This window comes from Aythya ferina (genome assembly GCF_964211825.1).
Source record: "Aythya ferina genome assembly, chromosome: 3".
NCBI classification, from domain to species: Eukaryota; Metazoa; Chordata; class Aves; order Anseriformes; family Anatidae; genus Aythya; species Aythya ferina.
In genome coordinates, this window is record NC_140298.1 from 80,902,953 (window position 1) to 80,917,195 (window position 14,243).

Consider the following 14,243-nt stretch of genomic DNA (forward strand, 5'->3'; position numbering starts at 1 on the left):
TGCTTGGGCACTCAATTTATGTATCAATTTGGTGTATCCTGAGAAAATCAGTGAGGCAAATAACTAGTAAAGAGATACAGCAAGCTGCAGTGCTGTCACTGCTTAAGTTCCAGCACAGGAGTTGCGTCAAAACCCAGGTGCAGCTGGTCCATTGTTTCAGTAAAACTGATTGCAGTCATCAGCATCCCTCTGCCCCAACCCAGCTCATCCAGAACACAAGGTGTGCCACAGGTCTATAAAACAAAAATGTGCTGCAGTGGCCTAATTCCTTTATTTTCTCTGCAAGGGTGTATTAGATCACACAGCACTTTCTTTGCTGTGTACTGATACACTGCCAAGTTAAATATTGCTAACAGAGCATACACTCTGGCTGTGATACACACAAACAGCAGAAAATACTGTAGAAAGGTCTCCATGTGGACTATAGGTTGCTGTTTGGATTTGATGATCTTAAGGGGCTTTTCCAACCTAAATGATCCAAGGACTGTACAGAGACTCAGCTGCAGCCCCACACATGCACAGCATCCATATCACCTGTTCCTGCTGCTAGCAGTCCTGAATTGGAGGCAGCCCAGGTGTATCCCCAGAAATTGCAGTCTCCTTGAAGAGATGGCACAGGCAGAAATTCCCAGGGGATGGTCAGTTTGGGAGCAGTTTTGTACCATTTTTTCTTTCTGGACTGCTGCCAACACTGCCAGTGGCATACAGCTGTCAGTCACACAGGCTCTCCAAGAACATGGACAGCTTGTAGAAATCTAGTCTTACATTACACAGAGATGATATATAATCTCATAATTCTCTCCCTTACTGTGGCATGACAGCTGGCAAGCAAGTATCTCTAAAGAAGGCCCATGGCCATAACAAACCCTTTTATGCTTGTAGAGTACAAAGTGATGTTGGTTTAAAAAGCAAGATGAATTCAACCCAGTTCCATCCCTCTACTTCCTCATGCTCCTTCCCTCAAAATGGACATCCTCATCCATGGGAATTTACAAGAACTTATTTTAAAAAGGTGTGTCATCTTCATTTTTTTCACAGCAGACTAGACATGCATTTATTTTCAAGTCTGTCTCCTGCTGATCGGGTTATAGTTAGTGCAATTTCAAACTAAAAAACAGAATTAATCAGTCACCACATTATCTTGAAGCCTATTTAATGGGACAAGTGCATGGAAGAGACAGCCATTGTAGCAACATAGATAAAATTACTCTATTGCTCAGAGAGCAACTGTATGGCTCTCAGGAACCACTGGTTGTTGTTTTTTTGTGTGTGTGTGTGTGGGGGGGGGGGGGGTTGGTTGTTTGTTTTTGTGTTTGTTTGTGTTTTTTTTTTGATCGTTTGTTTTGTTTTGTTTTTACTTTTCTAGTTGGCTTCTCCCACTTCAAGGGAGATAGCTTACACCATGCTAAAATGACTCCTTTTGCCCTGCCCATTGAGACATTCTATTTTTTTCTCAGTTTCTGACTTTCCAGTTTCCTGTCCTCCCCCTGCCCTCTCTGTGCCTGCCCCAACAACATTCACCATGTTGTCTGCAAACCCAGCCTGAGTAAGCTGACAGAGAACTACTGTCCCTTCAAGGCAACTGAGAAATTAGAGGAAGCACTGCAGAATCAGACACTGCAAACATATTTGAGGTAATTCACTCTGAGCAATACTCCAGCCAGCATTTTATTACTACATTTCTAAATTCCTTGCAGTTCACTATCAGACACACTATCCAATCTCTCTACTTTAAGGACTTGTTTAAAGTAATGCCAGCTGACATAAATGTAATTATTGTATGTACAGTACGTGTTAAGCTTGTCATGGTGCTGCTTTCTCGGGAGGCTTCAGAAGACAGACCAGCATGGAGCTGTGCAGCCGGGCTTCTTGCTCAGTAGCTCTGTTTTTTCTTTTCCCCTGACAGCTATTGCTAGATGGTTCTCTTGTTGGTATTAGAAGATAGTATTAGAACTCTTCATATACTTATAAAATGGGATTAACACATTAACACAACAGCAGATAGGGTTATTTGTCAAACTTCGGTGTTGTAGCATAAGCATGCATAACAGCTTATATGGAAGTAAAATTTATTACAAAGTTCTAAGTGTATCCATAACCATGGAGACTACCAGGATAGTATCAACTACATTGAGAAGAGGCAAGCAGTTTGAATAGTGCAGAGCCTCCTCAATGGCTTTGACTTAGAGTATATTAAGTTTACTTACAGTCAAAGTAATTTATTATTATTAATATTTTTAATCTTTTCAATTCAACTTAATATCATATCAAAAACATCCACTACTGACACCCCTTCTTTGAAATGTTTCACGGTCAATTTTCAGTATGGTACTCAGTGGGATACAGTGAGAACCTCCATATTAAGAAAAAAAGGATCTATACATCTGCCCTGTTCCCCACTGGAGGTCAGTACACAGAATTAAAGGCTAACACAGCTTTCATATCTTCAACGAAATGGCAAATCCTTGTGTGAATGAATTCCAAATACTTTAATAGATTTTTTTTTCTTAACTCCCCACCTTTTTTTTTTTTTTCCCCCAGGAGCTGAAAGGTCCACAAAAGGTGCAGAGTTGGCAGACAGGTAAATACCGTGTTCATGAGAGAAATTTTAAAAACCTGTAAAAATAATGTTGCTCTAAATCTTTTGCATTCATTTCTAAGCAGGTTAATGTCTGGGAATCTTTGCAGAATGAAGTTTTGGGTCTCAACATGCATCTCAGTTCTTTTTCGTGAACAGAAACTCAACCCTGCCTAAAGTGCAATTGCAGCACTTGCAGACCAAGTTACTGATAGAGCAATGTCATTAACAATGTCATCCTCTCTGTTATGGCTTCTTGATCCAGCCTAAGGATGAAGATTGGGAAAGTGTTACTAATATGCAACAAAGCACTATACAGTACACATTTCATAAGTCCTCCTTCTTTCACATGTATAAATGCTATTGACTGTGGAAGAACAGACTGATGACATTATTAAAAAATATTTTTGTTATTGGAGAACATGAATAATTTTCCCATCAAAGACATCCTGACATATATAACACTAGTTCACTTCTGAGGCTGGGGCAAGCCAAGAAGGCCAAAACATCCTGGCTTGCATCAGAAATAGCATGGCCAGCAGGACCAAGTGATTGTCTATCCCCTGTGCTCAGCTCTGGTGAACCTGCACCTTGAGTACTGTGTTCAGCTTTGGGCCCCTCACTACAAGAAGGACACCAAGGCCTTGGAGTGTGTCCAGAGAAGGGCTACAAAGCTGGTGAAGGGCCTGGAACACAATTCATCTGAGGAGCAGCTGAGGGAACTGGGGTTGTTTAGTCTGGAGAAGAGGAAGCTCAGGGGAGACCTTATTGCTCTCTGAAACAACCTGGAAGGAGGTTCTAGAAGGGTGGGTGTTGGTCTCTCCTTCCAAGCAAAAAGCAATAGGACAAGAGGAAATGACCTCAAGTTATGCCAGGGGAGGTTTAGGTTGGATACTAGGAAAAATTTCTTCACTGAAAGGGTTGTGAGGCACTGGAACAGGCTGCCCACGGAAGTAGTTGAGCCACCATCCCTGCAGGTATTTAAAAGATGTGCAGATGTGGTGCTTAGGGACATGGTTTAGTGGTAGACTTGGCAGTGCTAGGTTAAGTGTTGGACTTGATTGTCTTAGAGGTCTTTTCAAAACTAAATGATTCTATGATTCTAAGCATAAATTTTTCCCCTACTTTTTTTTTTTTTTTTTTTTTTTTTTTTTTCCTACTGGCTAATAGTTGCTGTCCCCATCTCTACCGTAACCTTGGTAGTTCTCAGTGCCTTCACTGACTGGGTCTCTCCATCTTCTCTGAAGAACGTGGCCCAGGAGCCCTATAAGGACTGTGACTGTACCTAGGTCATGTTGCTCTCAAGAGCCTATGAGCTCAGCTTGGCTCTCTGTTACCACTTCCCAGTAGAGCTCATAATTTCTACCCACCTCTTCACTTCTTGGGCTGTGATACTTCACCGGTCCATTAGGACATGGGAATTGCTGCTTCCAATCAGACCCCATCTACTCCAAGCGTTCAGAGAGCAGCCACAGACATACTGGTGATACATTAGGTTCAAGGACACTTCAGTGCGCAGACCAGAGAATAATGGGTTCAGACATATTCCTGACAAGTACAGAATGGCTTATGAACATGCAGAAGAAGCTCTCTTTTGAAACTTCATCATCTCAGCATGTAGCATCCCCTCCCACAGACTGGCCTCACCTCACACTTTTTCCTAAGTAAAGGAAATCCTGTATTGAAGGCCTGTCTCCCAGAAGGAAAAAACAAACAAACAAACAAAACCACTTTTGGGCTATACAAATACTTCAAATGAGTTTATGAAATCACAAGAAAACTTTCACCCATCTCTCCCAGCTGTTGTCATTACTCCCAGTGCTTTTATCCCAGAAGACCCCTTCTCAACAAAACAAATTACACCAGCCTCAAGCTCCTACAAGTCTCTTTGAATAGGCTATCTTGTTCAGCTTGCAGCAAACAAGATCCTACATCATGCTGCTGTCACTTCCAGCTGAAGAATGTAGCATTCAGTCCAAACCACATAACAATCCAGTTGAAACTTCCCTTTGCTTGCTGCAACATCAGCCCCTTGTTATTTATATAAATATTCAATTTCAGATTTTGATAGATATTGATTTGACATTGTTCAGTTTCACCGAGCATTCCCCTCTGCACATGTTGTAAAACAAGGAACAGGGATGCTTCCAGTTTCATTTTGTATTACATTTCACAGCATATATCTTTTTCTAATTTTTTTCTGCCTACAAAACTGAGAAGTAATCTCATTTCCTACAGAGCTGAGCAAAGAGAATGAGAAACTCATTCTGCCACGCAGGCTATTCAAAGTGCACACTTCTGAACTGCAGGATAGGATTGGTGTCTGATCAATACAGGTGGGTGGTTTGTTGTTTGTTTGTTTGTTTTAATTTGCTTTTAATAGTTTTTGTTAGAATGTAAAATCCAAGCATCAAACTGTAGCTTTAGCAATAAAGGCACAGACCTTTTGAAAGAGTAACCACTTAAAAATGTGCTCATCTGTCTTTGAAAATTGCTTGCCCAGTTAGTTCTCTTCAGTTCCCTAAAATATTTCTAGTATAATATGAAGTGTTTTCCATATGCCAACTTTAGAAGCAAATTAATACAAAGCCCAGTCTTTCTTATGGATAATTTGAAGCAAATTATGCCTAATTACTGAAAATGGAATTAAAAAGAAAAAAAAGGTGCTAGCTGATATAAGTTCAGTTGCTAAAAAGAATTAACTACCTGCTAACCAGTATCTCACTGTTTAAGTACCACATTGTTTAATGATCACATGGGATCATGCTCTTAGGGAAAAAAGAAAAAAAAAAAAAAATAGTACGTTCATATGAAAACCTGGCCCATAAAAGTTAGAGCTGACCCATCTGTTCCTTAATAAACTTCAGTGAGACACCAGAGACAATTAGGCTGAATTCTGCTTACTTCACATTTTTCTGTTCTTCTGATATAAGATGGTTCAACTTGTTCTGTAAGGTTGTGTGTGTGTTTGTGTGTTTTTTTTTTTTCCCCTTCAGAGGTAGCTAGGTAAACTCTGAGGACAGTCTGAAATGGAACAGCAAAAAGCTCTTCCTGGGGGAAGGGACACAAGAAAATGCTATATTAAGGTAAATTTGCAGGGACTTCTAGTTTATGAACAAACGCGGTACTTTTCTTCAAACTTCAAATTGCCCTGTCTTCTGAAATTTCTGCCCATCCCTGAGCTAAACCAGTTTTTATACACTAACCATAACTAAGGGTAAAAGTGGGGCTCCATACTGAAAACCTGGCCGTTGCCATAACTTCTGAGATTAATGTTCTGTATAAAAAATCCAGCTTCTTTGTTCTCCCACCCCCTCACCAGAGACTAGACAACAGGTGCATTGATGAGGATCAATTACACTAAATGAAGCCAAAAGCTGATAAAAGTCACACTGAAACATGCTCAGCCAAGGCATTCCTGACACAGTAAATACTTAAAAGTGATACAAAAGGTCAGAGGAGAAACACATTAATAACTTTAGAAAAGATCATTTGTACTTAAGCTATTTCATTCAGAAATGAACTGCATTTGTGAGAAGTGTGACACATGAACAAGGATTTAAGAAAGACTAGGTAATTACAGAGGTTGTTTAACATTTCTAAGCAGGTCTTTGATGAGAATGAAGAGACAAATCTTAAGGGCACAGGGCTGCTGGTGGCTTGCAGTCACTGTAAGCCTGAATATACTGAGTGCTTGCAGAAACCTAGCTGCTGGGTTACAAATATAAAGCATACACTGCTGCCCTTCTTCGGGTCCACGTGGCACGGCTGCCTTCGAGGTCACGGGGATGCTGAAACAGCACATGTATACTAGAAAGCAATAAAAAGGGTGGAAGGAGGAAAAAAACTATGAGTTGGGAAAGAAAATACTTTCTGAACTGGAAGGACAAAAAAGTCAATTAGGATTCAAACAATATAAGAAGGGGAAATGTTGCATTCAATCAAGATTTTCTTTTAGTAGTAATTAATAATCAAATTGTCAGAAAGCAGAGGAACTGTGCTGGAACAAACCTTTGATGAGAAAACCAACAATCCAACAAGCCTCAGTTTCTGAAATGCCACTCAGAGGTACCCCATCAAAACAGGTGGCCTTCACAGGGACAGTTTCAGTGCAGTGCTGACCTTCCAGAGGCACTCTCTTTTAAAAAAGCAGGGAGAAAGCAGGTTTGCACTTCACTTTTGCTCATTTTGGTTCTTCAGCGAGCTCTCAGGGCCGTAGGGTCAGGGGTGCTGGCAAGTGTTTGTGTGCTTTCAAATGTGACCTGGAGCCCTGAAGGAGAGCTGCTGCAGATGAGAGCTGAGGACTGGCAATGCAAGGAGTGAGTGGTTTGAAACTTTCGCTGCATCTTCTGATGCAGCCTGTTAAGGAGACAAAAACCTCAGTCTCAAGAGGCACTGTAAGTGTTTCACACAACATTAAGCACAGAAATTACAAAGCCCTATTTAGGAAGCACAATTCCTCCTGCCTCGGTACACCAAAGCACACCTTGACATAAACTGTCGTGCTGCTAAGGTGCCAGGGTCCCAGCCACTTTATTTAAGTGAATCCCATGAGAGAATTGCTGTGCTTTTGTGAACTGGGAGCTGCTCCAGGACGGAGTCCATCAGAAACTGGCTGCAAAACTTAAAAGTAAAATATTTAAAAGGTAAAGAAAAGCAGAGCTGCCCACAGGTGAGAATCACATCCTTTGAGTAGCACACTACAGGGAAGGTGTTACAGGGCAATAGAAAGGTCTTACGGCTGCATTGACATGCCTGAAGCAAAATTTACATTTATATATATTTAAAACAGCATTCAAAGGCAAACTGCACAGGGATCTGGACACTCTTGAACTCCTTCTACCATGTACAAAATGCTACAATAGTGCGAAGGAGCAGGCCAACAATGCTGCTCCTACAAAATATATCCATAATCATGGCAGAAGCTTCAAAGCACAGGTCTTGACACTGCAGCACGGAAAAGATGAGCAGTCTAGGCACAGTGATTCCCCAAGGGTCTCGAGACAACCATGAAGCTTGTCACCAAGGCACTCCAACAGTGTCAGCACCTGCAACATCCCTGGCTCAGCTTGTGTGAGAAGCAGAGGTTCACATTAGCAGCAGCTTGTGTGCCACAACAGCTCTGTGCCTGTCCAGGTGCTAGAAACCAACAGAGTCCACCTGAACTGCTCCACTTGTTCCTTAGCTAAAAATACATGAAGTTACCATCTCTGTGGTGGAGCTGATGTAGCAAGAAGCCTCATAGTGAGAGATCAAGTTAATGAATATGGAATTCATTCTGTAAATGGGGTCAGGACAGTGGCCCTTGTTCTTAGAAGGGCAGACAATACTGTGAGCTATCGCTGAAACTGTTCCTATCTGTGACTTTTGAGACTAAATGGCCTAAAGGGTTAAAAACCTCATAAGCTGTGAAGAAAGATATGAGGGGAGGGGATCTGTTTTATGGTCTATACCTTTACAAACAAAAAGTAGACTAGGTAGTAAGTTAAAGACTGCACCACCAGTGGTAGCATTCTCTGGAATGCACCTTACAATATTACAAGAAGTGATACAGAAGGTCCCATGGCATCTGAGGAAATTTCTGGAACAGAAGGAAGAGAGGAAAAATTGTACAAGAAAAATATTCTTTACCTAAGTCCATAAAGAACCATGTTGCTACCACTTTCAAGGTTATGGGAAAATTTTAAATCAAAGGCACATGTAGAAGAGCATACTGGAGTGACATCACCTACAGAAAAGCTCCACAATTTCAAATAAAGGCAAGTGACAGAGTGGAGCAGAAGAGTGCCATTTAACAGGGGGGAGAGAGAGAGGGAAATATGACCAGAGGTCTTTAAATAAATATATATATATATATATAAAATTATATACACACACACCTGGTTTTGATTAAGAATATTATTACTGTGGGGATATCAAAAAACGGGGTGGGGAGGGAAGGGAGCAGAGGGAGGACTAATATGCTGCAGAACGTAGTAATCATAGATACAAATTCCATACACGAGGGAGAGATGTGGATTTACAGAGAAATAACAGATAGCCTATGGACTCAAATCCTAGGCAGAGAAAGGAAGAACATGCTGTTCTGACCCAGCCATGAGCATACCACTGACTGTCACATACTGGAAGAGGCTTGGAGATCAGAGAAGCTGCAATTAAAAATAAAATTAAGAAAATTAACACTAGCTACTTACCAGCACCAGATGGTCGTCACCCACAAATTAAGAAGAATTCAAGTGACACAGCTGAATTGCTAGCTGTAGTAAACCTTTCCTGAAGAGCACAGTTCTGTAAGGTCATGACTCCCGAACCTGTTGGAGAGTTTTTGAGGAAGTCCATAGTACATGGATGAGAAAGATCTCCCCCCAAAAAATAGTCAACAAAAGTCTTAATTAAGAAATTAAGTTGCTGGAAGGGTGGAAGAAGATTGGAAGAAAAAGTTCTCACATGGATAAACATCTGTTTACGAAGTAAAAAAAGGTACAAACACATGGTCTCACTGCAGGCAGGTGTAATGCTCAGGTTCATGCCCTTCAACACAGCCACAACCAGTCTGGAGGTGGGAGTGAATAAGTGAAGCAATAAAGGTGGTTGCTAATATTGAATTACTGAAGGTTTTAAATAAACTACAGAGAACTCCAGATGGACCTCATGACACTGGTGACCTCAGGACTGACTAGTGAAAAAATGACAGATGAAATTCAGTGTTGGTAAGTTTTGCAATTAATAGGGGAAAAAAAAGGTCTTCAACAGCATACACAGTGATTGACTTTTAACTGTCCACCAGCAGACAGGAAAGATCACTGATTTAATACAAATAATAATAATGAAAAAGTCAACTTGGCGATTAAAAATGCACACACACACACACAAAATCATTAAGGTACAGAGAACAACAGAATTGCTATAAACCACTGCACACTCACCTTCTGAAAACGTGCAACTGGAAAGTACCTTTCTGATTTCCCCTAACTTGAAAGGACAGAGCAAAACAAGAAAAGGTTCGGACTAGAGCAGTGTAGATGACCAAATTTCTGGAATGGTTTCTGCACATAGGACAATGAAAAGAGCTGCAACTCTGACCAGAGAAAAGATAAAACCAAGAAGGCCTAAGAAACTGTAAGAGACATTACAAAGTTGAACACGTAGGACTGTTTACTGTGTGAGGAAGTCCCTTCCAAAGGGACAACACACAGTTAACTGAAAAACTTATTTCCACAGGATGTGGTGAATGCCATCAGCTTGCAGGGGTTCAAAAGCAATTAAACACACTTTTTGCATATTGCTAATGGGCTTTATAAAAATTGGGAGGGCTAAAATTAGTTAAAAGTAAAGGTAGAGATAAATGAAAAATAGCCACTCTAATCAGTATTGCCCACACAGCATTTTTTAAGAGAATCTTTAGGATATTATTTTATAAGATTAAGGACATCTCACCTGTACAATGGCTCGAGAGACAACACACAATAAACATACATGGGAGACACCATCAGTCCTGTCTTCATTAGCATATCAAAATATGCCTTTTAGAATTCAGGCTACACCATAGCTACAGGTAAAATTCAGGAGATTTTTTTTTTTTTTCCCTAGCCCTACCAACAGTGTTTTGGACTTGCTTGGCAAGTCTTTCATTCTTAAGTTGATTCCTCTTACAATGATCCAAGCAGATTTAAGCAACTAGAAATTCTTAAGAAAAACGAAGAGCATACTGTTGTAATCATGTGTATTTCATATTTACTCCCAAAACATCCACATTGTGGTTGTACAGAAAAATACTTCTAATTATACTCACTTTTCACTATTCCCAACTATAGCCTTCAATGAGAAAAGGAAAAAAAAAAAAACACAATTTAAAAAGAAGGAAACAAGCAAAGCACACACACCATCTAGAGGGGAACATTTCCTCACTCCAGGCTGACTGGGGCATGGGTGTTCTCTGCTTTCAGCTCTTCCTAGAAGACATCTGGTGAAGCATTTCTGCATGGATGACAGTAACATTTGGTCTACAGAATTGTCAACTTGGAAGGAACTGGAATAATCAAGAAGTACTCTATTTCATATTCACACAAAGATATTATTTTTTTCCAGAATAATTCTCTCTACCATGTAGCCAAGCAGAACGGGAGCAAAATCAGAATACCTTCCCTGCAGTATTTGTATTTTGTTACAATTGTATTTTATTACAAAAAAAAAAAAAAAAAAAGTTTTTTCTTTTTTTTTTTTTTATAGGAAAGGTTAAATGACTAAAAAGGGTTTTGCATAGTATGTTTTCTGACCTCTTTTTGCAAAAAAATATATCTGAACTTGTAACTATGCCAGAATTGCCCTTTGTCTCCCTGCTAAACCCAATGAAAAGAAAGTCTTTTTTTTTTTTTTTTTTTTTTTTTTGGTTCAAAATAGTAAATTAAAAGCACAAGCACAGGTTTTAGCTAGGATTCCAAGACTGCACAATAATGGTTTCACAAAGTTGCTCTTATCTCTATCATCCTTATACCCCTACGAGATACAGCTTATTTGAAGATCAAGTATTTTAAACAAAACACAACATCCCTGATGGATGTCACTTGGGCTGCATCCCAAGATTTTACAGTCAGAAAAGCAAAATACTGTACTGAGTAAGCATGAGACTGCACGGAAGAAAAGGAGCCAGACTGGAATACTGAGATAGGCAATTCTCAGCTCCGTCTTTCACGGATGTGCAGCTCCCCACAATGAGAGCCTCAACACCTTTTCACCTACTCAGGCTGTGGTTCCTGCTGGAAGAAAAAAAAAAAAAAAAAAAAAAAAAATCCTCTGTTCATGCAGACTTAAGCAGATTCATAAATAAGGATGGTTTCTGGCAGAGGATGAGCATCCAGAGTAAGAGTTTGGGAGCTCATTTGCTTTACATCTTATACAACAAAATGTGGGAACATACAATATCATTAAGGCAATTATAGTAGGTTACATATACAAAGTTTCAGACTAATCCAAAATCAGAAGGCAAGACTTAAATTAATTATCTCTTCTTGGATTAAGGAAAAAAAGTGAATAAGCAATAAACTGTTTTCCAGGTGCTAATTTAATGCAGCCCAAGGCTTGGACCCTCAATCAGATGCTTGAGCTTTTCTGAACAACTATGTGTTCCTTCATTTATTCTGGATCACTTGGAGCAAGTTACACATTTGCACGTTGACGACCAGCAAAGGCTACTCCAGTAACTCACATAAGCTTGTGAGATTCTTCTGCGCAATTCAGTCCTCGCAGTTTCACCACATCCAGACAACTGGACACTACAGTTGTACATCACTGAGGCATCACCGCAGATAAATGAGTTACGCACCTTGTGACTATCTGCAGGTATAATGAAAACATTAATTTAAATACCTCAGTTTAGGAAGTCAAAGGGCTGCCAGTACAGAAGTCGGGAAGCACAGCACAAAAACAGACAGGAACACACGAGTGACCACTGGTAGAGGGCACATCTCTATATGGTATTTTAACTGAGCACTATATGGTATTTTAAACTCTCACCTTCTCCAGCAGGTATTGATTCACTACTATTTATGTTGCCAAAGAGATGACTAGAGGTTATCAGAGGTGTGTAACCAGTGTTGCAGCTCCCGGCATTCTCAGCGCGTACCCAGCAGAGGTGTGCATGCAAGCGCCAGCCCTGGGCTGCCACGTGCTGCTCCCACACCGTGGGGAACACCGAGCAGAGGCAGTGGAGCTACACAGTCAGTCACAGACACACCAGGGGCAGACACGTGGCTGGCCATGCCCTGCACAACGGGGAGGTATGGGCATGCATCCACCATGGATCCAGCCCCTCACTTGCAATCCCAGCATAGCAGTGAATTAGGACGGATGGCAAACACACCTTCATGTAACCACATAGTAGCTTCTTTGCTCTGAAAACCCAGAGAATCCCATGGGAAAGAAACCCACAGCTGGCTTACCTGCAGGACCTGATCCGGTGGCTAAACACACAAGCACAGGAGCTGAGCCAACTGAAGCAGAAATTAGACGTTTTTGAGAGCAATGCATTACAGAGGTATAATGGTAAGAAATACTGGTAAAATACACAGACTTTGGCTCTCAGCATGAATGAATGCTGCTTATTGGTCTTATGGAGACAGTAAAAGAACATCAGATCCTTTCAGTTATCCCAAAAGTGAGCAAGCAGGGAGCAATAACATCTGTAGAGATTTTGAACCAGCACTTCCGCATCATTCAGAACAACTTGAAAGGCAAGTTTTGTTCCTGCTACTCCTTGTGAAATCTACCGTTTCATACTGGCCTGTTTCAGATCTGATCTTTGTCCAGGATGGAGGTAACTCCCAAGAGACCTACAAGAAGAGGGAGCAGACACACTGCCACCCACCTCCCAGGTAACTGCATTAACTGTGGGCACAGCTCAGCAGGGAGGGTGTGCGTTTAGGCGCTGAGCCCAAAAGGGAGGAGCCACACTAATCAGAAGCTATGGAGAAGCTGCACCACAAAAGCCAGCCCACGAGAACAGCTGCAGCACAAGCAGCAATTACTCGCAACAAGACAGCAAGGAAGCCTCCTAAGACTTTAAGGCAGGCGAGGGCTTTCACGAGCATGGGCAATGCTAACTGCCTCTGGGCTCCTTCCACAGTCAGAGCACCCACACGTCCACTCTCCTGCCTCTGTTCCAGTGCTTAAATAAAGGTTGAATTTATGCTGTCATCCTTCCTTTGATCAAAGGACTTGTCTTGCCTCTGTCTTCCTTCCAGTTGCCTCGTTTTATGAAGCTTGTAGAAATTTAATTATTTTTGAGACATTCCCTTCCCCCACTCCCTTTGCCAAAAATGATTGAAGTCTGCCAGCAGATTCAAAAGTAATTAGGGGAAGACACACACAGGCAGTGAGATTACCCCAGACACCTTTCCTTTGGAAACCAGGCTAAAAACCACAGTATTGTATTTATTAAAACAGTCCCCTGAAGTCAGATTCGTGATTGCTTAAGTCCTATTATTGGCGATACAGCAGATTTTTAAAACAGTTTTTGGAGGATTATATTCGGTTTCTACAAATCAGATTGATTTCGCCCCTTCTGGCTGCAGGCAAGCCATTTATGAACAGTTTTCCCATCTGCTAAATGGAGATGAGAAGTACTTACCTGTCTCAGATGCAGTCTGTGTGCAAACACAAATAATGGTTTTAAGATCCTATAAGCATTTCTCTACATAAAAAAAAATTATTGTGAACACTGCTATAAAATTAGTGCAATACACATTTCATTCTTTTTGCGTGGCTGCAACCTTTCAGAAATAGAAGTACAACAGAGATCTAATCCTTAGATATATTTACGTGCATTAGAGGAAATCACTCAGCAAATCTCTCACCAAGTTAGATTTCTGCTGCAATTTAACTCTTAAATGCTTACTAAATGTGTGTGTTTTATTGAAGGCTTTCCAGAAACACCGTGTAGATAGCATCAGAGGGGACCACTGAGGCCCCTGCTCCAGCAGGGCTGCCCTGAGCAGGGTGCCCAGGTGGCCTCTGGAGGTCTCGGAGAACGGCAGCCCAGAAGCCATGGAGGTGGCAGGAAGCTGGGGGCTGGTGGCACTTAATTCTTGGGTGCTGAGGGGTAGAGAGACAAAGGTTTCAGTGGGCACCCAGCAAGCAGCTGGTCCCTTGCCTCGCAAGGTGTTACCTC

The 14,243-nt window shown here is 41.2% G+C and overlaps 2 long non-coding RNA genes across 4 annotated transcripts; one reads left to right on the top strand and one right to left on the bottom strand.

Moving 5' to 3' along the window:
• Positions 1-1,500: 1,500 nt before the first annotated feature.
• LOC311435356 lies at positions 1,501-13,287 on the top strand. The gene is made up of 4 exons (XR_014692073.1): positions 1,501-1,634; positions 2,542-2,581; positions 4,817-4,914; positions 11,632-13,287. It is a non-coding gene; the product is annotated as an uncharacterized lncRNA (long non-coding RNA).
• On the bottom strand, positions 5,503-13,028 carry LOC311435355. Of its 3 annotated transcripts, XR_014692070.1 has the most exons (5): positions 12,517-13,003; positions 11,784-11,911; positions 10,462-11,334; positions 8,773-8,889; positions 5,503-5,629 (listed from the first exon to the last, which is right to left on the bottom strand). It is a non-coding gene; the product is annotated as an uncharacterized lncRNA (long non-coding RNA). The 3 variants fall into 3 exon arrangements; XR_014692071.1 differs by lacking the exons at positions 5,503-5,629; positions 8,773-8,889 and having other exon boundaries at positions 9,984-11,334; positions 12,517-12,567; positions 12,858-13,028; XR_014692072.1 differs by lacking the exons at positions 5,503-5,629; positions 8,773-8,889 and having other exon boundaries at positions 9,984-11,334.
• Positions 13,288-14,243: the final 956 nt, after the last annotated feature.